The sequence below is a fragment of the Cryptomeria japonica genome, chromosome 10 (assembly GCF_030272615.1).
Source record: "Cryptomeria japonica chromosome 10, Sugi_1.0, whole genome shotgun sequence".
NCBI lineage: Eukaryota > Viridiplantae > Streptophyta > Pinopsida > Cupressales > Cupressaceae > Cryptomeria > Cryptomeria japonica.
In genome coordinates this window covers 909,305,032-909,326,699 of record NC_081414.1, presented here as the reverse complement: position 1 = coordinate 909,326,699, position 21,668 = coordinate 909,305,032, and positions in this window count along the sequence as shown.

Genomic DNA, 21,668 nt, shown 5'->3' with positions numbered 1-21,668 from the left:
TTAACTACATTTATGTATCTCACGCATTTTATGTAAGGGAGATGTCATATTATTTGTGAGACGTGTGTTACTATTCTTAACATTTAAATTGCATTTGAGTACTATTCTTATTCAATTTATTCAATATTCCTTCATTATTGCAGGTGTATGGAACATCGAATGAAATTTCTGTGTATGATCATGAAAGTGTAACAACATGTATTGACATAAATTATTATGGTACAAAGAGAGTTGTGAATGGCTTGATATCATTATTCAGGGAATCATTTGGCCGGCCACGAATTGTTAATGTCTCCTCTTTATATGGGCTTCTCAAGGTAATTTAATTTCTTTTTACTGTGCTCAAGGTAAAGATTTCAATCATATAAAGAGTGAATGCACTATATATATGTTTACAAATGTTTTCACAGATGATGCCAAATCCAGTACTACAAAAACAACTCGCTGACATGGATATTGTTAGTGAGGACTTTCTGGATTCCATATTAAGCCAGTTTTCCGAAGATGTCAAGCAAAAGAAAAACTTGGAAGAGAAAGGATGGCCAGCCCCATTTTCTGCCTACAAAATGTCAAAGATTTGTATGAACGCATACACACGTCTATTAGCCCGTGAGCTTTCTGATAAGGCGTACGTAAATTGCATTCATCCTGGATACATCAAAACTGGAATGACATATGATACAGGAGACATATCACCGAGTGAAGGTGCTGAAAATGTAGTTAACTTATCTTTGCTTCCTCCTGGTGGACCTTCAGGTAAATACTTTTTTGGAAAGGAGATCACTGACTTCTAAATGAATTTCTTTCTGAGTCTCAAACTACTTTTCTCATAAACGAGATACTTCCCGTATCCTATATGAATTTATTAAAAAACTATTCATCTGTGTTACTATTTATTCATCATTAAACATTGTTTGTTGGCTATGAACATATTCTACCAAGCACAATGCAAACTTTCTCAATTGATGCCTTTTGATTGATGTGCTTATTGAATTCCTTTATACTTTTTCCTTTGATTTTCTATAGCTTTTAAAAAATCACGAATAAGAACCGATGAAACAACACAATGTGTATAGCTTTTTAAAAAAGACATCTTTTGTCCTTTATACTTTTTCCTTTGATTTTCTATCTTTCCTTACAACATGTTTTCTCATTTTAAATCCCCATTGACAAACCTTACCACTTTACTTGGACAAACTGTTAACGCATGCAACTTTTAGTCAACTCAACTTAACTGCTGCTACTCTTCGTAATTTACGGATAAAGACTGCATGCTCCTTTTATGCTAAACTAACTAAAGAGGATTGCGTGCTTACTCTTAACGTCTCTTCCGAGCTTCTTTCGTTTCCTCCGCAATTCATGTTTTCTGCAGTCGTTCTCTTTGTAATTTATGCATCTTTAAATATTTGTTAATAGTTAATACAGAATTTCATTTTATTCGCAGCTCTGTTGTCTTCCTCTATCTTTTTAGTCTCTTTTTTAACTAGATCCATACTCTCTTTTGCAGCTTCTGCTATAAATTTCACATGGTATCACAGCACATAGGAATTAAGAAGAATGAGCACAAACACTCTTTTGTTAGTATTGGAAATTAGAATTATTAAAAAAAAAATTAAATTTCTGTTGTCTTGGGGTGTCTTTTAATGTTTTTTTTGTGTAATTATAAACTGAGATAAAGTTCCATTTATGGGAGGGTAAACATGTTTCTTGATAATTATTTTCATCTTTCTATTGTCAAATTAACTTCAGATAACTATTTGTCTTGGAAACAAGGGATAAAAAATCATTGCCTTGAGTAGGATCTACTAATCTATCTCCCTGAGCTCATTCCTAAACCAAGTGACTATGTTCATAGAAGAATGCATGGCTTAACAGTAATGACATGGTCTATATACTAATATGTATTACTATTTTTGAAGATAATCTACATCACATAGAGCGCACCGAGTGCCCTTTCCCTCTTGGAGCATTATCCAACAATTGTATGGAGACATTGGATCTTCGTCTAAAAGTTTCTTTGGATGATACTGAGACTTCTATTGCCCCATCCTTTGTGGACATGCATCCTTCTAGGATAATCAGTTTGTTTCTTCTTTAGAGTTTTGATTTGCTTCATTGAAAACTTCCAATGATTCTTTGTGACAGGGTCATTTGTGTCTTCTAGATTCAGTTCATTGGGACCAATTTCTACCAAACATCTCTTGTTTGTTTGTAGAGTCCCTCATTTCATATCTACATGACACTATTGATTGCATACATATTCTCTTCGATGAGGATGATTTTTGTTCAATTGTTGTGAGGAAACATTTCAATCTACTTCATCATATTTTACATTATCATTTCTCGTAGTTTTATATGAGTGTGGATACATTGGCACAATATTTTGAAGAGATCTCTAATCATTTTGAAGAGATACTTGAGTCTTTTAATTATGTTCTACTTTGGTTTCTAGGTGATTCTAGATTGTTATCTTCAACAGTGGGGCTTAGAATGCCTGATGTGATTATGACAAATTTCAGCATCGACATCGAGACTAGTGAGCAGAGTTTAAAGACATCATTTAGTTTGAATTTTCTTCAAACATATCCCTTTTAGGAATGAGCAGATATCTTGCATACACCTTTGGTTTTGTTTCTTCCTAAGGGGATGAATGTTGTTCGACGATTGTGGACCATCTTCTACATCTAGTTTTGAGCATCTACCATTCAATACACATTATGGAAGGATACATCATCTCTTCCTTTTCACTTTTTGTGAGAAATATTTGGGGAGAAGGACACTAAAACATAGTAGCTACCATGCAAAGTTAGTGTAAATTTTGATGGGAGATTTTTATCCCATGGGTTTTCCCTCTTTCGTCTTTCATTTCACTAGGCTTTTCTTCTTAGTTACACTTAAGGAGGGGTGTTATCTCATGCAACTTTTACTCAAAACAACTGAACATAAGTGTTTCTATTCTTCGTGATTTATAGATAATTATTGCATCTTAAGAATTATTGTACGGTAAAGATAATAAACTCATAATTTCATCTAAGATATGATCAAAATTCTTAATCATAACAATTTTGCTGAAATTAAATATAATGTCGAGACAATCTCCTTATATCGTACCTCATAAAACAAATCTAATGGTAGTATATGCAACATAATTTGTTTATTAAAGACACCACCATTGATGTTCCAAAATAATAAGTATTAAATATTAAGATTATGGTCTTAATTTTGATATTTAATTACAACCATAATCTCTTAAAATGATCTATATATTTCTTTCATATATGAAGAAAGTGTTTCATTTATATGATTTTCAATGTAATGGGTTATATAGTGTTTGGCATATGATACTCTTTTTTTACAAAAGAAAGACAGGTCACCACTTATTTCTTTTTTTTTTCAATAAAAGTGGATTATTCCACTAAACTTTTTTATTAATATTTTTTATTTTTTACACAGGATTCAAAGAGCATACCAGAGGAAAGAACCCTGGGAAGAAAACCTCTGGTCACAGCTCATAAAATAAACCTATAGTATCTAACGGATCAGTTTATGCACCCCGCCCAAAACCACATACAAAATGCGCTCACAACACATATAATATCAGTTTTGCATAGAGCCCATATGACAATTTGCCAAAAAAACCCATCGGATAATTTTCAAATGTAGACTCCACAGTTGCTATCAATGGAAAAAGACAAAATTTTCCAAAGCTCTGTGCCAAATCCCATGAGCCAAAAAATTTCCTGCCAAAAAATAAAGTATCACCACTTATTTCTTATTTATAATGGTAAGTATGTATATGAAACATGAATGTACTAATTTAATTATTTATATTTTTGATATCATTGAATTAGTGATTTGAATAAAGGTAGATTCATAATGTCATCAAGCCCTTCACAACCTAGTAATGAAATATGTTGTCATGTCTTTTCAACATATTTACAATAATGATGATAACATAAACCTATATACTAACTCTTCACTTTGTCAATCTATCAAACTTTGCAACTCTACACAATATTATTCACATTTTCACTCATCTTTGACCAATAGTAATTCTTACACAATTGCACTATTATTTTGTCTATCCCAAATTGTTAGGTAGGATCTCTACTATACTTCTTTCCGACTACTTTTTCTCTCATTTAATCTTGAAGCATGTATAAATAATTTCTTTTGAATTTTTTTTTTTCAAATAATTTCTAACCATGAAAATCTATCCATATTAATTAAATATTGCATAGACACATCTTTAAAATCTAATTCATCTTTATACAACTCTCTGATATGAAATCAACAACTCCTATTCTTATTCTATCTCCAATTTAGTGCACCAACTACCATGTTTGATCTACCACCTCAATTGTTCGAAATAAATTAATAACTCTAAAGAAATTCAACACATTTCAAGTGATTTTATCTCAACTTAAGTTAGCTATTAATAAACTATAATTCTTGATGATTCATACAAAAAACAATAAATTATTTCGTTTTATAATTCATAAAAGCCATAATCTGTCTGCATGCTGTTTACCGTTAACAAAGCTCGTTGTTGGGTTCACCATGTGCATCAATGGTATTATACACATCTCTTCCTGCACCCTATTCCCATCATTTGTCAGTACTATGATGGTCTCAGTAGTCCATGATTAGTCAGACATTTATACTCTTTTTAAATTTGTATTTTTTCGTTCGATAATTAAAAGTCAATTAGTCTTAAATCACACACATTAAGCAACATATTAAATCTAAAAAATATTAATTAATTCTCTGTATTTAACACTTTTAAGTTTAGAAATATATTCTTGATGTGATCACACTGAAATATTAAAACAACCACTTGATATCGAAGATAATATTCATTCACATGCTTGTTCCTATGCCCACCTGCATGCCAATCAATCTCTTTCTTTTTCCTATGCCCACCTGCATGCCAAAACTATAGATCAGATACAGATTTGCTGTTCTCTGATTTTTATTTTGATTTGTCCAGTTTATCAAGTACATCTTATCTATTTATCTGTCACCCAATTTTGTAAACTCTTGTAATCTTTATTTTTGGTATTCCTTATCCACCATCTTGAACTTACCTTCCACTGGCGTGTCCAATGTTTAAGATGCTTTGGGCTCGTGCTTACAAAGGGAGAGGCATAATATTAAAAAAATTAAATTTCTAATTTGAGTGTGTAATTCTTTTTTGAGTTTTTAAATTCAAATTTTAAATTCAGATTTGACATCCATATTTAATATCATTATTAAAATATTAGGTGTAAAAATTATTTTCTAAGTTAAGAATCTAAAATTACTATTTATTGCATCTTTCATATAAATTAATATTGTGAGATTATATTTAATAAGATGGACCTTCATTCTTACATGCAAACAAATTTTTTGTGAACTAAATCATTACCAAAATTTGAGAATCATTTCAAATTAGTACTTATAATTTTTGACACCTCTTATGAATGCTGACATTATGATATATTTAATTTCATTTTTCTTTTTCTCAGTTCCCTCTATTTTGATGTGCCTCCTCTTCACTATACTGTCATTGCGACCTATTTATGGAGCTAAATTTTCAATTCAACTCTTATTTCACTCCTCATCCTAATGATGGATCATTAAGTTTGATCTAAAACATCATTGTAAAAGACTTACACAATTGAATCCAAAAACTCCTATTGAACAAACTACTATAAAAATTTAAAAATTATTCTAAAATACTTTACAATTTTGAGTAGGGTTGACAATAACTAGAACTAAAAGCTTATTGAAGGAAGCATTGAACACATTATTAGGAGAAGAAAGTACAAAGTCATGGATAAGAAATATAAGGAATACTTTTTCTTAATTAGAAGATATTGTAATCAAGAAGATAAACATAGAGCTCATAGTCAACCACACTCAATTTCATGGTCCCATCAATATTTTCCCTTTAATTACACACCATTTTTTAATTGAAATGTAATATTTTTCTATTTCAATTTCGTGGTGGTTCAATTGTTAGCAATCAATCACACAAGTAATGCATTTTTCAAAAAAATATCTCATACCTAATGATTTGGTTGCCACCCAAATTGAGATTATAAATGTATAAAGTTAGTGTCTTTGAGGGAGTAGTGAAGTGGGATGATCATTATTTACTTGATTACTAAAGTTTAGACAAGGAGAAAGTCTAGATCCTCATCACCTAAAACTAATTACTAAAATTTGGTAGAAATATTTTTCTTTAATATTAATTGATAATACGTTGTCAATTGATTTTTTTATTCATTCTCACTATTAACAACCTTTAAGATGCTAACTTTATATTTGGGTTATCATTTTTTGAGGCAATTAGATTCTTTATTACAGTAAAATATATTTTATTTTATTTCATGTAAGAGTTTACATGAGAGAAATCTATAATGTAGTGTCAATAATCATAAGAATAAACATTAATCTTGGCATCTAATTAGTATAGATTAGAATTGATGAATAGAATTTTACTTATCATATTTATATTTGAAATTTATCCTTCAAAAATCTTAATGGAAAAATTGTGTCCATATAAAGATAATTTTGTTTTTAAGAACTATTTTCCATAAGATCAATTTGGATGGAAAATGAGTGGGTAGTGATGTGCAAGTTTACAATGTGCTAGAAAATTATATATGATTAAATTTGATTATGCATGTAAACTGGTTATAAATATTTATTAAGAAATTTATTTGAAAATATCATATATAAAATATGCTTAAGTCAATTGTAAGTTGAATGAGATCATGTCGAAAGTGACTATGCTGCAATGGATACTCCTTAATCTTGATAATTACTTAAATTTGTGCTTCTAATATCAACTATTTGCAAATATGACCTAAATTTGATATTAAGCCTTAAACAAATGTATGAAATAAACTTAAAATCATTTACAATATAATCAACCATATATAAGATTTAAATCTAGATTGTTCAATATCATGAAGCCAAACTAAAAACCATTTAAAAAAATAATTTCATGTCTTTTTCTATATTTAGGAATAGATATACACACTAGATTAATAGAAAGTATGATCAAATTCAAAACAGTTCAAAGGCCTAAGCCATTATATACCAAATGGCCAAGCGTCGATTTAATAGTGATCCATACAAAAAGTAAAACTACAAATCCATCCCTAGAATCAATGACTGTTGATGCCACAAAAACCTGATTTATTCAAAAACAGAAGATAAGCCACCGGAATGGACAGGCAGCCTGCGACAGGGAAAGGCTCCAGGCTGTTTGCTAGAAGTAGCAATTTTCTCGCTCATCAAACACAACATGAAGACGATGAGGAAGCGGTAAAATGTATTGAGAAGCTTCCAATGTATGATCGCCTTAGAACTTCTATTCTTAAGAATATAAGTTAAAACAACAGAATTCACAATATTGATGAGATAGATGTGAGGAATACAGAGCTATAGAATAGACAAAAAAATCAGAGAGCAGCGAAAGCTGCATCTGATCTACAGATTCGGCATGCACGTGGGCATAGGAAAAAGAAAGAGATTGACGACATAGAACAAGTATGTGAAAGAATCAACGAGCAACATCTTCGATATCAAATGCTTGCCTCAATATCTCAGCTCCTATTTCTTAGTTTGCCAATGCCTTTGATCTTGCTGCAAATTTGACTGAGAGACCGCCATTAAACTTATACTTTTTAAGGCTTAAAATGTTAGATATTCAAAGTTGACTGACATTTTTTAAGTTTTGTTAAGTTATATTTCTTTGAGTCATTGCAAAGCCAAAAGTCAAGCCAGTCTATACGTAACACTACTCACAAGCTGACCTATACACTCCTCCAAGCCATGATAAAGTCAAAAGCTGACTTGTACACTCCTCCAAGTTATTACAAAGCCAAAGAGGCTTATACTTTTGATTGCAAGCCAAAGAGGCCTATTGCTTTGATTGCACAATGCGGTCTACAAGTTACACTCCTCACAAGATGACCTGTACACTCCTCCAAGCCATTCCCCCAAGCCCTCACAAAGCCAAAGAGGCATGAACTTCATGTTCATATCATCCTCCATGAAGTTTCAAATTTGGTTATATGGCTTTTATTAGCCAATGTAGTCTATAAGTTACACTCCTCCAAGCCCCCACAAAGCCAAAGAGGCTTGTACTTCATGTTCATAGATTGTCCTCCGTGAAGTTTAAAATCTGATTATATGGCTTTGATTGCCCAATGTAGTCTACAAGTTACACTCCTCCAAGCCCTCACTAAGTGAAGGAGGCCCGCACTTCATGTTCATGTCGGGTAGCCAAAGAGTCCCATACTTTATGTCACTTCATGTTCATGCTAGGTATAGGCCTACTTCAAGTTCACATCAGGTGTGGATGATTCGTATGTCATTTAAGATTATCAAAGCTTCCTAGAAATATTAAGGTTTTATTTGTCTTTCATGCAATGGTAGTGGTGGGTGTTGATGTCCAAATTTATATTCTTGCGGTTTTGACCTAGGGATGCATTGGATGCAAATTTTTCTTTCGCATTGTTTTCCTAATGAAAGTGTTAACACAAGTGACCATCATGATCACATGTTGGTCTTAAAGGAAAGTGTGTTGGTGAACAAGTGACTTATAGATTATGTAGTAGAATTGTTACTATCAACTTGTGGTTATTCTTTCTTATCATAATATTTATAGTGAATTTGTGAAAGATATCCTCTCACCAAGTAGGCTTCCTATTCCAAGCTATGATAGGAAAGACAATGTATGATATGGTATCAGGGTTCAACTGTGTAGTTTTTGAGTCAAACTCATTAACCCATGTTTCACGAGTAGTAGTTCACAAGAACAAATCTGTCATGAGAATTATAGTAAGACTTTGCTAAAAAATAGAGCTTATGGTGGATAGAAATTAGAGTAAGGGATAGAGGACTATAATGAACCTCAATTTAACTTTGTTGGCATGATTGGCATAACTAATGCAGATGACGAATGATGACTGAACCGATAAAGGAGTGTTTGTGATGACATTGTGATGAAGAGATTGAGATTGCATGATTGGATGACTTTGATTAGTTATTTGTGTTGTAATTGATGGCAACTGATTCTTACTATGTTATATTTTGTCATCTAAGTCTTTTTGGTCTACTGGAAACGCCTTACCAGTATTGAAGATAGTAAACTAGGAATTAGGACCTTAACCTGTAAATGAGGAAATGTTTTGATTAGATCTGGCAATTGGTGATGATTGAAGTGTTGCGATTTGGCATATGAGTTTTTATCATTGTAATATGTATCTGACCGAAACCACATCATCTTTTGGTTATCGAAAATCATGGTTATGATTTCTATTGTATTTTTTCTAGAGTTTAAGAAGGGTTTAAGGACCGGTAATGATTTTTGGTTTGGCGGTGATCTACATCAAGGTCAAATGTTGAAGGTGATGTGGCACAAACCGCATGAAGTGTTTGAATGATGTTTTGGTGTGTTTGAAGAGCGAATTTCTTGGGAATGTTTGAAGTGCTTAGCGGAGTGTTCTAGAGGTTTGAATTTGTATCAGATCAAGATGTGGTGATCATTCAATGATTGTAATTGATTGTAATGATCCATATCATGATCAATGATGATCTATAATGAGTTGTAAAGATCTATGATGATCTATGTTATAAGTCTTAGGGTTCTGTATCCGACTAAGTTGTAAAGGTTATTTAGGTCGGTACAGTTGATGTTTGTTGTGTCAGTGGTTTTGAGAATAGTGTGAAGCCAAACTAGAGTATGGGATCTGCTCTGTGTAGTAAATTTGGACAAAAATTGGATTTGATCAAAGAAAGTAGTTGAGTATTATACCCAGATCATTCATTGTTGTTATCCTAATAGTTACAGTAGTAAAATCCCTTAACCGGGTAGGTCCTAACAAGTAATACATTGTAAATCCCTTAACCAGGTAGCTCAACATCTGAGTTAAAACCTCTTGCAAGGTTGATCCTAACAGGTCAAATCTCCTAACAGGGCTCATAATCTAAATCCCTTTACTAGGTGGCTCCTAACAGGGTCTTCTCCTAACGGGGCATCTTTGTAAGCTTCTAACTAGGCTAGGCTCCTAACAAGGTGCATTCTAAATGAGTGCACAATTTTTGTGGGTACCAATTCCCACCATGATTTTTCCCTATTTGGGTTTCCACGTGAAAAACATGATGTTCATTTGGTGAATGTTTCTGTGTGCTATTATGGTTTACTTTTAGGTTTTTGCATGTTGATGAACACTTAATGAGTAGTTCTGATAAACTAGTTTAACAGTTTGTTATCGGTGATTAACGATAATGGTAAAGAGTTTATTACAGGTTTATGATTGATTTGGTAAAGTTTTGTAAGTTCAAGTTTTAAGTTTTAAATTATTGTTAATACTAATTCATCGCCCATCTCAGTATTAACCGGATCCTCTAAGATTGACAATTGGTATCAGAGCATTGGTCCTCTGTGTGCATAAAGCTTAACAGATTGAGAGAAAGATCTGTTAGCATTTTGGATATGTTGATATGGTTTTTCCATTGATGTCAACACTTGTCATCGCTTGTCAACACTTATCAACACTTGGAGATTTTGGTTATGTTCACCGGCAAGTCAGTGACTTATACACAGTCACCGGTATTTGGTTCATTGGCAGATTATATTGTTCACCGACACTTGGAATGACTTGGAAACTACTTGGTTATGTCGAAGACATTATTCGATCACTTGGTTTTGGCAATTTGGTTAATTATTTATTCGGGTTTGCATATTTGCTGTTACCAGCAAATAGGTCCAGGATGAGCACCAGCAGGCATATCTATTCTAGATCAGCACGACACGTTATGGAGATGATTTATTATTATTGTAAATGCATTGAGCCGACATCATGCATTGGATATTGATTTACTTGTAATTGATTTTATTGTAATATCTTTTAGTGAGCCAACCTATTCAAATTGGTCTTAGGTTATGGTATAAATGTAAGATCTCAATTGTGAGATTGATGAGAGAGAATGCGAAAAGGATTGCAATAAGGTATATGCAAAAATAAGCAAAGCTATACACGCAGACATCATTTGAAGGTTGAAGGAAGGATCTTGTGAAGGCAATCATAACTAAACCGGTACTGAATCCAACATATGAAGATGCTATGTTATGAAGTACATTATCATTGGATTTAACCATCCAATTGTAGTCAATGTGACTCTCATTTTGTGGTTGAGCAGTGAGCTCTAGGCAGCTGGCCTTTCTGCATGTGCAGAATCCATATTGTACACACATACTATTTGTAGTAGTATCATTTGATTGTGGGTAAGGCTTCCCACCGTGGTTTTTCCCCTTACAGGGTTTCCACGTACAAATATTTGTGTTATGTGTTGTGGATGTTATTGCCTTTCTATTTCATGCATTAATCTTTACCAATACTGCAATTAACTGTTAAGATTGTCTACTGGCATAAAGTTTGGTTTACCGGTATTAAGCATTAAGTTTTGGTTAAGTTAATTTTGGTTGAATTTATTGGACAACTGATTCACCCCCCCCCCCCCTCTCAGTTGTCTCTGGGATCAAACAATTGGTATCAGAGCCTAGTCCTCTTTTTGTATAAGTTTAACAGCTTGAGGAGATCCAATGTCTTCTAGCTATTTCAGGAAGGACAGTCTGAAACTTGATGGGACTAACTATGGCATATGACAAAGCTATTTGGGAAATGATTGCAAAGCAAGAGAAGCACTTTTGAGTGCATTGTTAGATAGATCTACTACTAAAGCTATTTGGGACAAACTGGAAACATTCAATGAAGGAGATTCCATAGTCAAAATTGCAAAAATTGAATGCTTCTAGGTCATGTATGAAAATCTGAAAATGGAAGAAGAAATAATTTCTTCTTTTATGGAAAGAGTAAATGAAATTGTTTTGGGTATACAATTTTGTGGAGGAACCTTAAGTGAAGATGAGATTGTTTCTAAAGTTTTAAGATCTTTTCCATCGGTATATAAAATGAAAGTTACTACTATAAATGAATTGAGAACAATGCCTAATGCATCAGTATCTAGAGACACCTTGGTTGGAACAATTTCAGCTTTTGAGCTTGAGGAATTTGGTCCTGTTACTACTATCAAGACAGATCTAGCTTTCAAGGCATCATCATCAACTGCAGCATCATCATCATCTGATAAATCTGATTGGAAAGCCTTCTATGCTAGATAACTTGAAGAAAGCAGGAGAGAAAATGAAGAACTTGAAGAACTTGAAGCACTATTTGCAAGGAAAATGCCTAAAGGTCCAATTGGAAGTAAGTATGAAGGTAAAACACCCTTTAAATGTTTTAACTGTAATAAGATTGGTCATATGGCTTCTAGATGCCCTGATAGACATGCAAGATTAAGAGAAGAAGCTAAAAGAACATATAAGCCTAACCCTGATTATCAGAAATACAAGTTTAAGAAGAATAGAGACAAATCTTGTTATTATGCTGATGAAGGAGTTACTGATGATTCCAATGAGGATCCAATAGACAATGGATGGGCTTGTGTTGCTATAATAGAAGATCAACCGACACCTATTGTTCAACTAGTATAGCAGTCCCTGGCAGCTAAAGTTGAAGATGAGGATGAATGGATTATTGATTCAGGGTGTTCACATCATATGACTGGTGATAAGAGTAAATTCTTAACCTTTCAGGATTACAATGGAGGTCTAGTAAGATTTGGAGATGATAAAGCTTGTTTTATTAAAGGAAAAGGCACTATAACTTTTGATGGTAAACACAATACTGATAATGTTTACTATGTTGAAGGTTTGAAGCATAATCTTTTAGTGTTGGTCAATTAGTTGAGAAAGGATTTCAGTTACAATTCAAGAATGGTAAATGCAAAATCTTAAACAGAACTAGTTTGGAAATTGCAACCGGTAATCAGACTAGAGGTAAAATCTTTCATTTGAACAACAATGAGAAAACATGTTTGATTGCACACATTGATGAAAGTTGGTTATGGCATAAGAGACTTTGTCATGTAAATTTTGATTGCATTGTGAAAATCAGTACTACTAAGGCGGTAAGAGATTTACCTAAGATTGTTAAACCTCACAATCAGGTATGTAAGGAATGTCAATTTGGAAAGCAAGTCAAAGAAACTTTCAAGAGTATTCCAAAGAAGTCTAACAATGTTCTTGATTTAATTCATACTGATTTATGTGGTCCAGCAAGAACTAGAAGTATACAAGGAGATCGATATTTTATGCTAATCATTGATGACTATTCTAGAATGTGTTGGGTTACTTTTCTCATAGAAAAATTGAAGCATTTGGGAAATTCAAACTATTCAAGGTGATGGTAGAAAATGAAACCGACAAGAAAATCAAATGTTTCAGATCAAATCAAGGAGGTTAATTCACATCTAAGAAATTTAATACATTCTGTGAAGTGAATGGGGTCAAAAGACAGTTATCAGCACCCTGGACACCCTAGTAGAATGGAGTTGTGGAAAAGAAAAGAAAAACTATCTTGGATGCAGCCAGAAGTATGATATCTGAAGCAAATCTACCTTATATATATTGGAGAGAAGCAGTCAATATAGTTGTTTATACATTCAACAGAGTCCACATCAGAGGTGAAACCGGTAAGACCCCACATGAACTATGGTTTGGTAATACTCCTACTTTTAAATATTTCAGAATATTTGGAAGTAAATGCTATATTAGAAGAGACGAGTATATTGGAAAATTTGATCCTAGAAGTGATGAAGGAATATTTCTTGGTTATTCATCTAAGAGCAAGGCATATAGATGTTTTAGGAAGAGATTGCAGAAAATTGTTGAGAGTGCAAATGTGAAGATTGATGAATAGTTTAGAGGAAATTCAAGGTACAGAGACTTTGAACCGACAATAGAGATAATCACAAATGAACCTACTGTGAATACACCGGTTCAAAATGGTGATCCAGTGACACCGACATCATCTGGCGATTCAATTGTCACTAAAGAACAACAACAAGTAAAAACACCCCGATGTGTAAGATTGAATCATTCTGAAGATCAGATAATTGGAAACAAATTTCAAGGAGTTATGACTAGAGGAAGATTGACAAATGAGGAGGTATGTCTTATTTCTCAAATTGAACCTACATCAATTAATGAGGCATGTGAAGATAAATATTGGATTAGAGCTATGGAAGATGAATGGGAGCAAATTGAAAGGAATAACAGTTGGTCATTAGTTCCCCGACCTAAAGACAAAAATGTAATTGGAACTAAATGGGTTTTCAGGAATAAACTTAATGAAGATGGCATGGTAATCAGAAACAAAGCAAGATTAGTGTGTAAAGGATATTCATAGAAAGAAGGAATTGATTACAATGAAACTTGTGCACCGGTAGCTAGAATTGAGGTAGTCAGACTTTTATTGGCTTTTGCAGCACACAAGAACTATAAAGTATATCAAATGAATGTTAAATGTGCATTTCTAAATGAAGATCTTGAAGAAGAAGTTTATATTGAACAACTTGATCGATCTTATTTGATAGATAACAAAGACATGGTTTGCAGGTTAAGGAAAGCTTTATATGGATTGAAACAAGCTCCTAGAGCTTGGTATGCTAGATTGGACAAATATCTTTTAAATCTTGGTTACACTAAAGGTAATGCTGACAACAATCTATACTACAAAGTGACTAATGATGACATCTTGGTTATTGAAGTTTTTGTTGATGATATAATCTTTGGAGGAGAAGATGGTTTGTGTAAAGACTTTTCTAACAAAATGCAACAAGAATTCGACATGTCTATGATTGGAGAGATAAAATTCTTTTTAGGATTGCAGATTTCACAGACTGATAAAAGTATATTCCTATGTCAATCTAAGTACTTGAAGGAATTACTAAAGAAATTTGGCATGGAAAACTATAAACCGGTAAGCACACCTATGACTACAACTGATAAACTATCTTTGATGGATGAATCTACACCTGTTAATCCAAATAGATACAAGTCTATGATAGGAGGTTTACTGTATTTGACACAAACAAGACCTGATATTATGAATGCAATATGTATTGTTTCAAGATTTCAAAGTAATCCTAAAGAAAATCATGAATCAGTAGTGAAAAGGATTTTCCGGTACCTACAAGGCACTACAAATCTTGGTTTATGATATCCTAGAGATGAAAATTTTGACTTATGTGCATACACAGATGCAAATTGGGCAGGAGATGTGGATGACAGAAAAAGCACCACTGACAGCATTTTTTCTTGGCAACAAACTAATTTCATGGTTGAGCAAGAAACAGAGTTGTACAAGTCTATTAACAACAAAATTAGAATATGTTGCAGCAACAACTAATTGTGCACAGGAATTATGGATCAAAAAAATGTTGAAGGACATAAAGGTAAAATGCAAGGAACTTATAACTATCTACTATGATAATATGGCAGCAATTGATATATCAAAGAACCCGGTATTTCACTCTAAGACTAAACATGTTTCTATCAAATCCAATTTTCTAAAGGAGATGTCGAAGAAAAAGAAGTGAAATTGGTTTATGTGAATACTAAAGAGCAGATTGCAGTTATTTTTACAAATCATTTTCCTAAGGAAACATTTGAGTAATTCAGAGAGAAACTTGGAGTCCTACCCCCACCGGTAGAGACTTAGACAATTGATGTTTGTCATCAATCGACAAAATTAACAGAAAAATATTTTATTTCGGCTTTGATGGGGAGAGCTACTTCTCAGGGGGAGTAGTTGGTATAATAAGTTGGTATTTTGTATTGCTTTGTCATTTGATGTCAAAGGGGGAGAGATTGATATGGAATAACACATTATCTTTTTCTTTGGGGAGAAATATTATGTATTTTTTATTTTTGGTTAATGATCTCTTTGGGAGATTGTTGGTTTTTGGTTTTTGGCATTTCTGTTTTGGCACTTTGATGGTTTTTCCATCCTGTGTTGCCATCAATGCAAAAGGGGGAGATTGTTGGCATTTTGGATATGTTGATATGGTTTTGTCATTGATGTCAACACTTTTCATCACTTGTCAACACTTATCAGCACTTGGAGATTTTGGTTATGTTCACCGACAAGTCAGTGACTTATGCACAGTCACCGGTATTTGGTTCACCGACAGATTATATTATTCACTGACACTTGGAATGACTTGGAAACTACTTGGTTATGTTGAAGAAATTATTCGATCACTTGGTTTTGGTGATTTGGTTAATTGTTTATTCAGGTTTGCATATTTGTTGTTACCGACAAATAGGTCCAGGATAAGCACCGATAGGCATATCTATTGCAAATCAGCACGACATGTTATGGAGATGATTTATTATTATTGTAAATGCATTGAGCCGAAATCATGCATCAGATATTGATTTACTTGTAATTGATTTTATTGTAATATATTTTAGTGAGCCAACCTATTCAAATTGGTCTTAGGTTATGGTATAAATGTAAGATCTCATTTGTGAGATTGATGAGAGAGAATACGAAAAGGATTGCAATAAGGTATATGCGAAAATAAGAAGAGCTATACACACAAACATCATTTGAAGGTTGAAGGAAGGATCTTGTGAAGGCAATCAGAACTAAACTAGTACTGAATCCAGCATATGAAGATGTTATTTTATGTAGTACATTATCATTAGATTTAACCATCCAATTGTAGTTAGTGCGACTCTTATTTTATGATTGAGTAGTGAGCTCTAGGCAGTTGGCCTTTCTGCATGTGCAAAATCCATATTGTACACACATACTATCTGCAGTAGTATCATTTGATTGTGGGTAAGGCTTCCCACCATGGTTTTTCCCCTTATAGGGTTTCCACATACAAATATTTGTGTTATGTGTTGTGGATGTTATTGTCTTTCTGTTTCATGCATTAATCTTTACTGGTAGTGCAATTAACTGTTAAGACTGTTTACCAGCATAAAGTTTGGTTTACCGGTATTAAGCATTAAGTTTTGTTTAAGTTAGTTTTGGTTGAATTTATTGGACAACTGATTCACCCCCCCCCTCTCAGTTGTCTCTGGGATCTAACAAGATCTTGAAGCAAGATGATGAAGAAGGAGGGTCCCAAGTTTGCCAAGGACAACTATCGGATATGGAAAGATCGGGTGAAGATATAAATTAAAGGATTAGGTGCTCAGTATTGGAATCATGTGATAAATAAGTATGTTTCTCCTACTACGAACCCCTTGACACTAGATGAGCTTAAAGAACAAGAAAACATTCAAACCTTGGAAGAAATTGTAATAGCTTTATCTGATTCTGAGTATATAGATGTTCATGGATTATAAACTGCATTTGAGGTATGGGAGAAATTAAAATTGATTTATGGAGGAGATGAACATGTACAAAGAGCAGAAGAAGAAAGTTTAAGAGGAAAATTTGATAATCTGAAAATGGTTGATGGTGAGAACATTGCACAATATGGTCAAAGGATTAAAGAAGTTGTAGGTGGTATTAAGAGTGTTGGAGGTATGATTGATGATAATTTTGTTGTTAGTAAAATGCTTAGAACTCTCCTATCACAATATGCTATTAGAGTTTCTGCAATTCAAGAACTAAGATCTATTTCTAAAGATAAAGTTACAGTTGATTCTCTTATTGGAAAGTTGACTGCATTTGAGTTAAGAAAGGAAAGGATATTTGTCACAATCATGACTACAGGTCTAGTCATGGCAGTAGCAAAGGCGAGGATGATAATGAAGATCATCTGATGGAACTTGAGGCACTATTGGCTAAAAGATTTCCAAGAGGCACTGGTAAGTATAAAGGTAAATCACCTTTGAAGTTTTTTTCCTACAATAAGATTGGACACATTGCTGCAAATTGTCCTAAGGGTGATAGAAAATAAAAGTTCAAGAAATTTAAAGGAAAATGACAAAAACATTGCTATGTTGCAGTGGATGAAAGTGTGACTGATGAAGAATCAGAAGATGATGATAATGAGGAGATAGTGTTTGTTGCTGTGAAGGAAGATCTGACTAATGAAAAGGAATTGGTCTCTCATATGGATAGTAGTGATGAATGGGTAATAGATAGTGGTTTCTCACACCACATAGGCAATGATAGAAACAAGTTCTTATCTCTTGAAGAATTTGATGGCGGTTTGGTAAGGTTTGGTAAAAACGCACCTTGCATGGTTAAAGATAAAGGAACTATTTCATTAAATGTAAAAAGTAATGTAGATGATGTCTTTTGGGTTGATGGATTAAAATATAACCTTTTGAGTGTTGGTCAATTAAATGATAAGGGATATCTTCTAGAATTTAAAAGTGGAGTGTGTCTAGGATTCTTGGAAGTAATGGAGAATTGATTTCTACTGGAAAGTAGACAAGAGGTAATCTTTTTCATTTGAATACTAATGTGAGTACTTGTTTGGTGGCAAAGATTGAAGAAAGTTGGTTATGGAACGAGAGGTTTTCTCATGTGATTTTTGACAATTTGATAAAGGTTAGTAAATAAAGTATTGTGAGAGGTTTTCCCTAGCTTGTTAAACTAGATAATGTGTTATGTAAGGATTGTCAGATGGGTAAGATAACTTCTATATCTTTTAAGAGTAGGTATTTCTCTTCAGAAAATATTCTAGATTTGGTTCATACTGATCTTTGTGGTCCTATGACGAGTAAGAGCTATTTTGGTGATAGATATTTCTTGATTTTCACTGATGATTTTTCCAAGATGACGTGGATAACTTTTCTAAGAGAAATTTTTGGGGCATTCAATAAATTCAAATCATTCAAATCTTTAGTTGAGATAGAAACTGGGAAGAATTTGAAATATTTGAGATCTGATTGGGGAGGAGAATTTACTTCAGATGAGTTTGTGAAGTTTTGTGATGAACATGAAATCAAGAGGCATATGCCAACTCCTAGAACTCCACAAAAGAATGGGATAGTAGAGAGAATGAATAGAACAATTGTTGAATCTTCTAGATCCATGTTGATTCAAGGTGAAGTACCAAAAATGTTTTGGAGAGAAGTAGTTAGCACAGTTGTTTACACTTTGAACCAGGTACTTGTTAACAGAGGTAAGAACAAAACACCTTATGAATTATGGCATGGAAAGCCTCCTTATGTAAGTTACTTTAAATTTTTTTGGAGTAAATGTTTCATTAAATGTGATGATTTCATTGAAAAGTTTGATGCAAAGTGTGATGAAGGTATTTTTCTTGGTTACTATACAAAGAGTAAGGATTTCAAATGTTATAACAAGAGAACAAAAAGGATCATTGAGAGTGAAAATGTGAAGGTAGATGAACTCTCTAAGAAGTTTGATAAGACCAATAGATTTGAACTTGAGAAAGATGAAGAAAAACTTGTGTTTATTGAACTGAAAGTACAAAATAATGATGAGCAAGAAAATGCAAAAAGAGAAGCTCAATCGACAAATAAATAGAGAGATGAAGAAAATGAAGCAAAAGGAACAACACCAGAACTGGTAATACTAAGATATGTAAGAATAAATCATTCAAAAGAACAAATTATTGGAGATAAAAATGCTTGTGTATAGACTAGAAGGAAAATCACAGAAAATTGGACTGTCTGATTTTTACTATTGAGCCTAAAACAGTAAGAGAGACATTGAAGGATGATGATTGGATTAATGCTATGAATGAGGAATTGGATCAGATAGAGAAGAACAAGACATGGACACTTGTTCCCAGACTGGAAGACAAGAATGTGTTTGGCACTAAATGGGTCTTTAGAAATAAGTTGAATGAAGAAGGCAAGGTTGTGAGGAATAAAGCAAGGTTGGTATACAAAGGGTATGCACAAGAAGAAGGAGAAGATTATGGAGAAACCTTTGCACCGGTGGCAAGATTGGAAGAAGTAAGAATGTTAATTGCTTATGCTGCATTTAAAGGCTTTAAGGTCTACTAGATGGATGTTAAATCTTCTTTTCTTAATGGAATCCTTGAGGAAGAAGTGTACATAGAACAACTAGATGGATTTTTTTGTCTGAGGATAAAGATATGGTTTGCAAGTTACATAAGGCACTATATGGATTGAAGCAGGCACCGAGAGCATGGTTTGAGAGATTGCATGAACACCTAATCAAGATAGGATTCCAGCATACCAGTGAGGACAATAACATATATCATAAGACTGATGGAGACAAAGTGTTGATAGCTGAAGTATTTGTAGATGATATAATTTTTGGAGGTGATGATGATTTATGCATGGATTTTTCTGAGGAGATGAAGAAAGAATTTGAGATGTCTCTTATTGGTGAGATTAAGTTTTTCATTGGGTTGCAAGTCCAACAATTGGATGGTGGAATATTTATCTATCAGAGTAAGTATGTAAAGGAATTGTTGAAATTTTTTGGCATGGAGGATTGTAATCCGGTTGGTACTCTGATGGTGACAGGTTGTAAATTGTCTAGATATGATGATTCACCCTTTGTTGATGAAAAGGAATACAGGTCCATGATGATGAATAATGATGAATAGTAAGTACTCAACAGATACTGAGATGGGGGTGAATCAGTATAGATAAAAACTTCCTAAAACCACTTTGACTGCAAAGACTGCACTAACTGGTAAATAGGATCACCGATCTAAATCAGGGCACTACTGGTAAAACATAGTGAGACTGTGAAACACATAAACCGGTAACACTTAGATCTTCACAAAACCTAATAACTCACTTCCACTTCACCCATATGCTTAAAAAATTAATACATCATCAGAAATATAAAGACCACTAGATCAACATGCATTATCACTTAACGAAAAATGCTAATCATCACATGAAAAAGCATCACACATGACACACTAATTTTTCACATGGAAACCCAACTGGGAAAAACCACGGTGGTGATGAATACCCACAAGTTGTTCTTTGAACTCTTTTGAAGTCCGCTCTGTTAGGAACCTAATCCAGTTAAGGACTTTACAATAGGTTCTGCTAGGAACCGATCCTGCTAGGGATCACCCAGTTAAGGGATGGCTAAATACCCCGTTAAAGGTTGGAACCTTGTTAAAGGTTACCTCACAAGAGGATTTGAAGAACTCATTGATTTGAGTCACCCTGTTAAAGGATTTACAAAAAGCCTATTAAAGCTACCCAGTTAAGGGATTTTCCAACTATTGAAATGGTTAGAAGTCAATAGGTAATTGTAGCGTCATAAATTGTACGCACTTGCTAAAGCAGTACAATTTAACACCTAGTTTAGCACCCACCTTGGCGCAGTTGCACTTTGCATGGCATTTCCCCTTTAGCACTTAATTAATCAAATTAATTAGGTCTAAGGTCCTATTTCATCATTCTCTACATCATAAAGTTGGGCCCTTTCACTAAAGCGTGCCCTTCGCAGTTTATTCCTCCAATACATCATTCAATCAAAAACCCTAATTAGGCCCTATTCTGAGCTTGGGGGCTTGATTTCGGGGGTCAAAACATCTCGAAATCACCTGTAACTTCGGGATTCTCTCTAAAATCATCATATCCGACGGCCCTAAAAATTTGGTGAAAAGTTGTCGGGACCGTGGCGCCCGGAGTGCACACGGTCCCGGACATTTTTCCCAAAATTTTAGGAGCGCGATCCAATCATAAAATAAAGCTTAACCCCAAGAAATTGGCGGGATATTCAATCTCTAGGTCGGCCAAAATACGAATTTACGATCTAGGGTTTCCTACATAAGAGCTCTCTTTCTTCATTTGAAGGGATCCAATTTTTGTTTTCAGG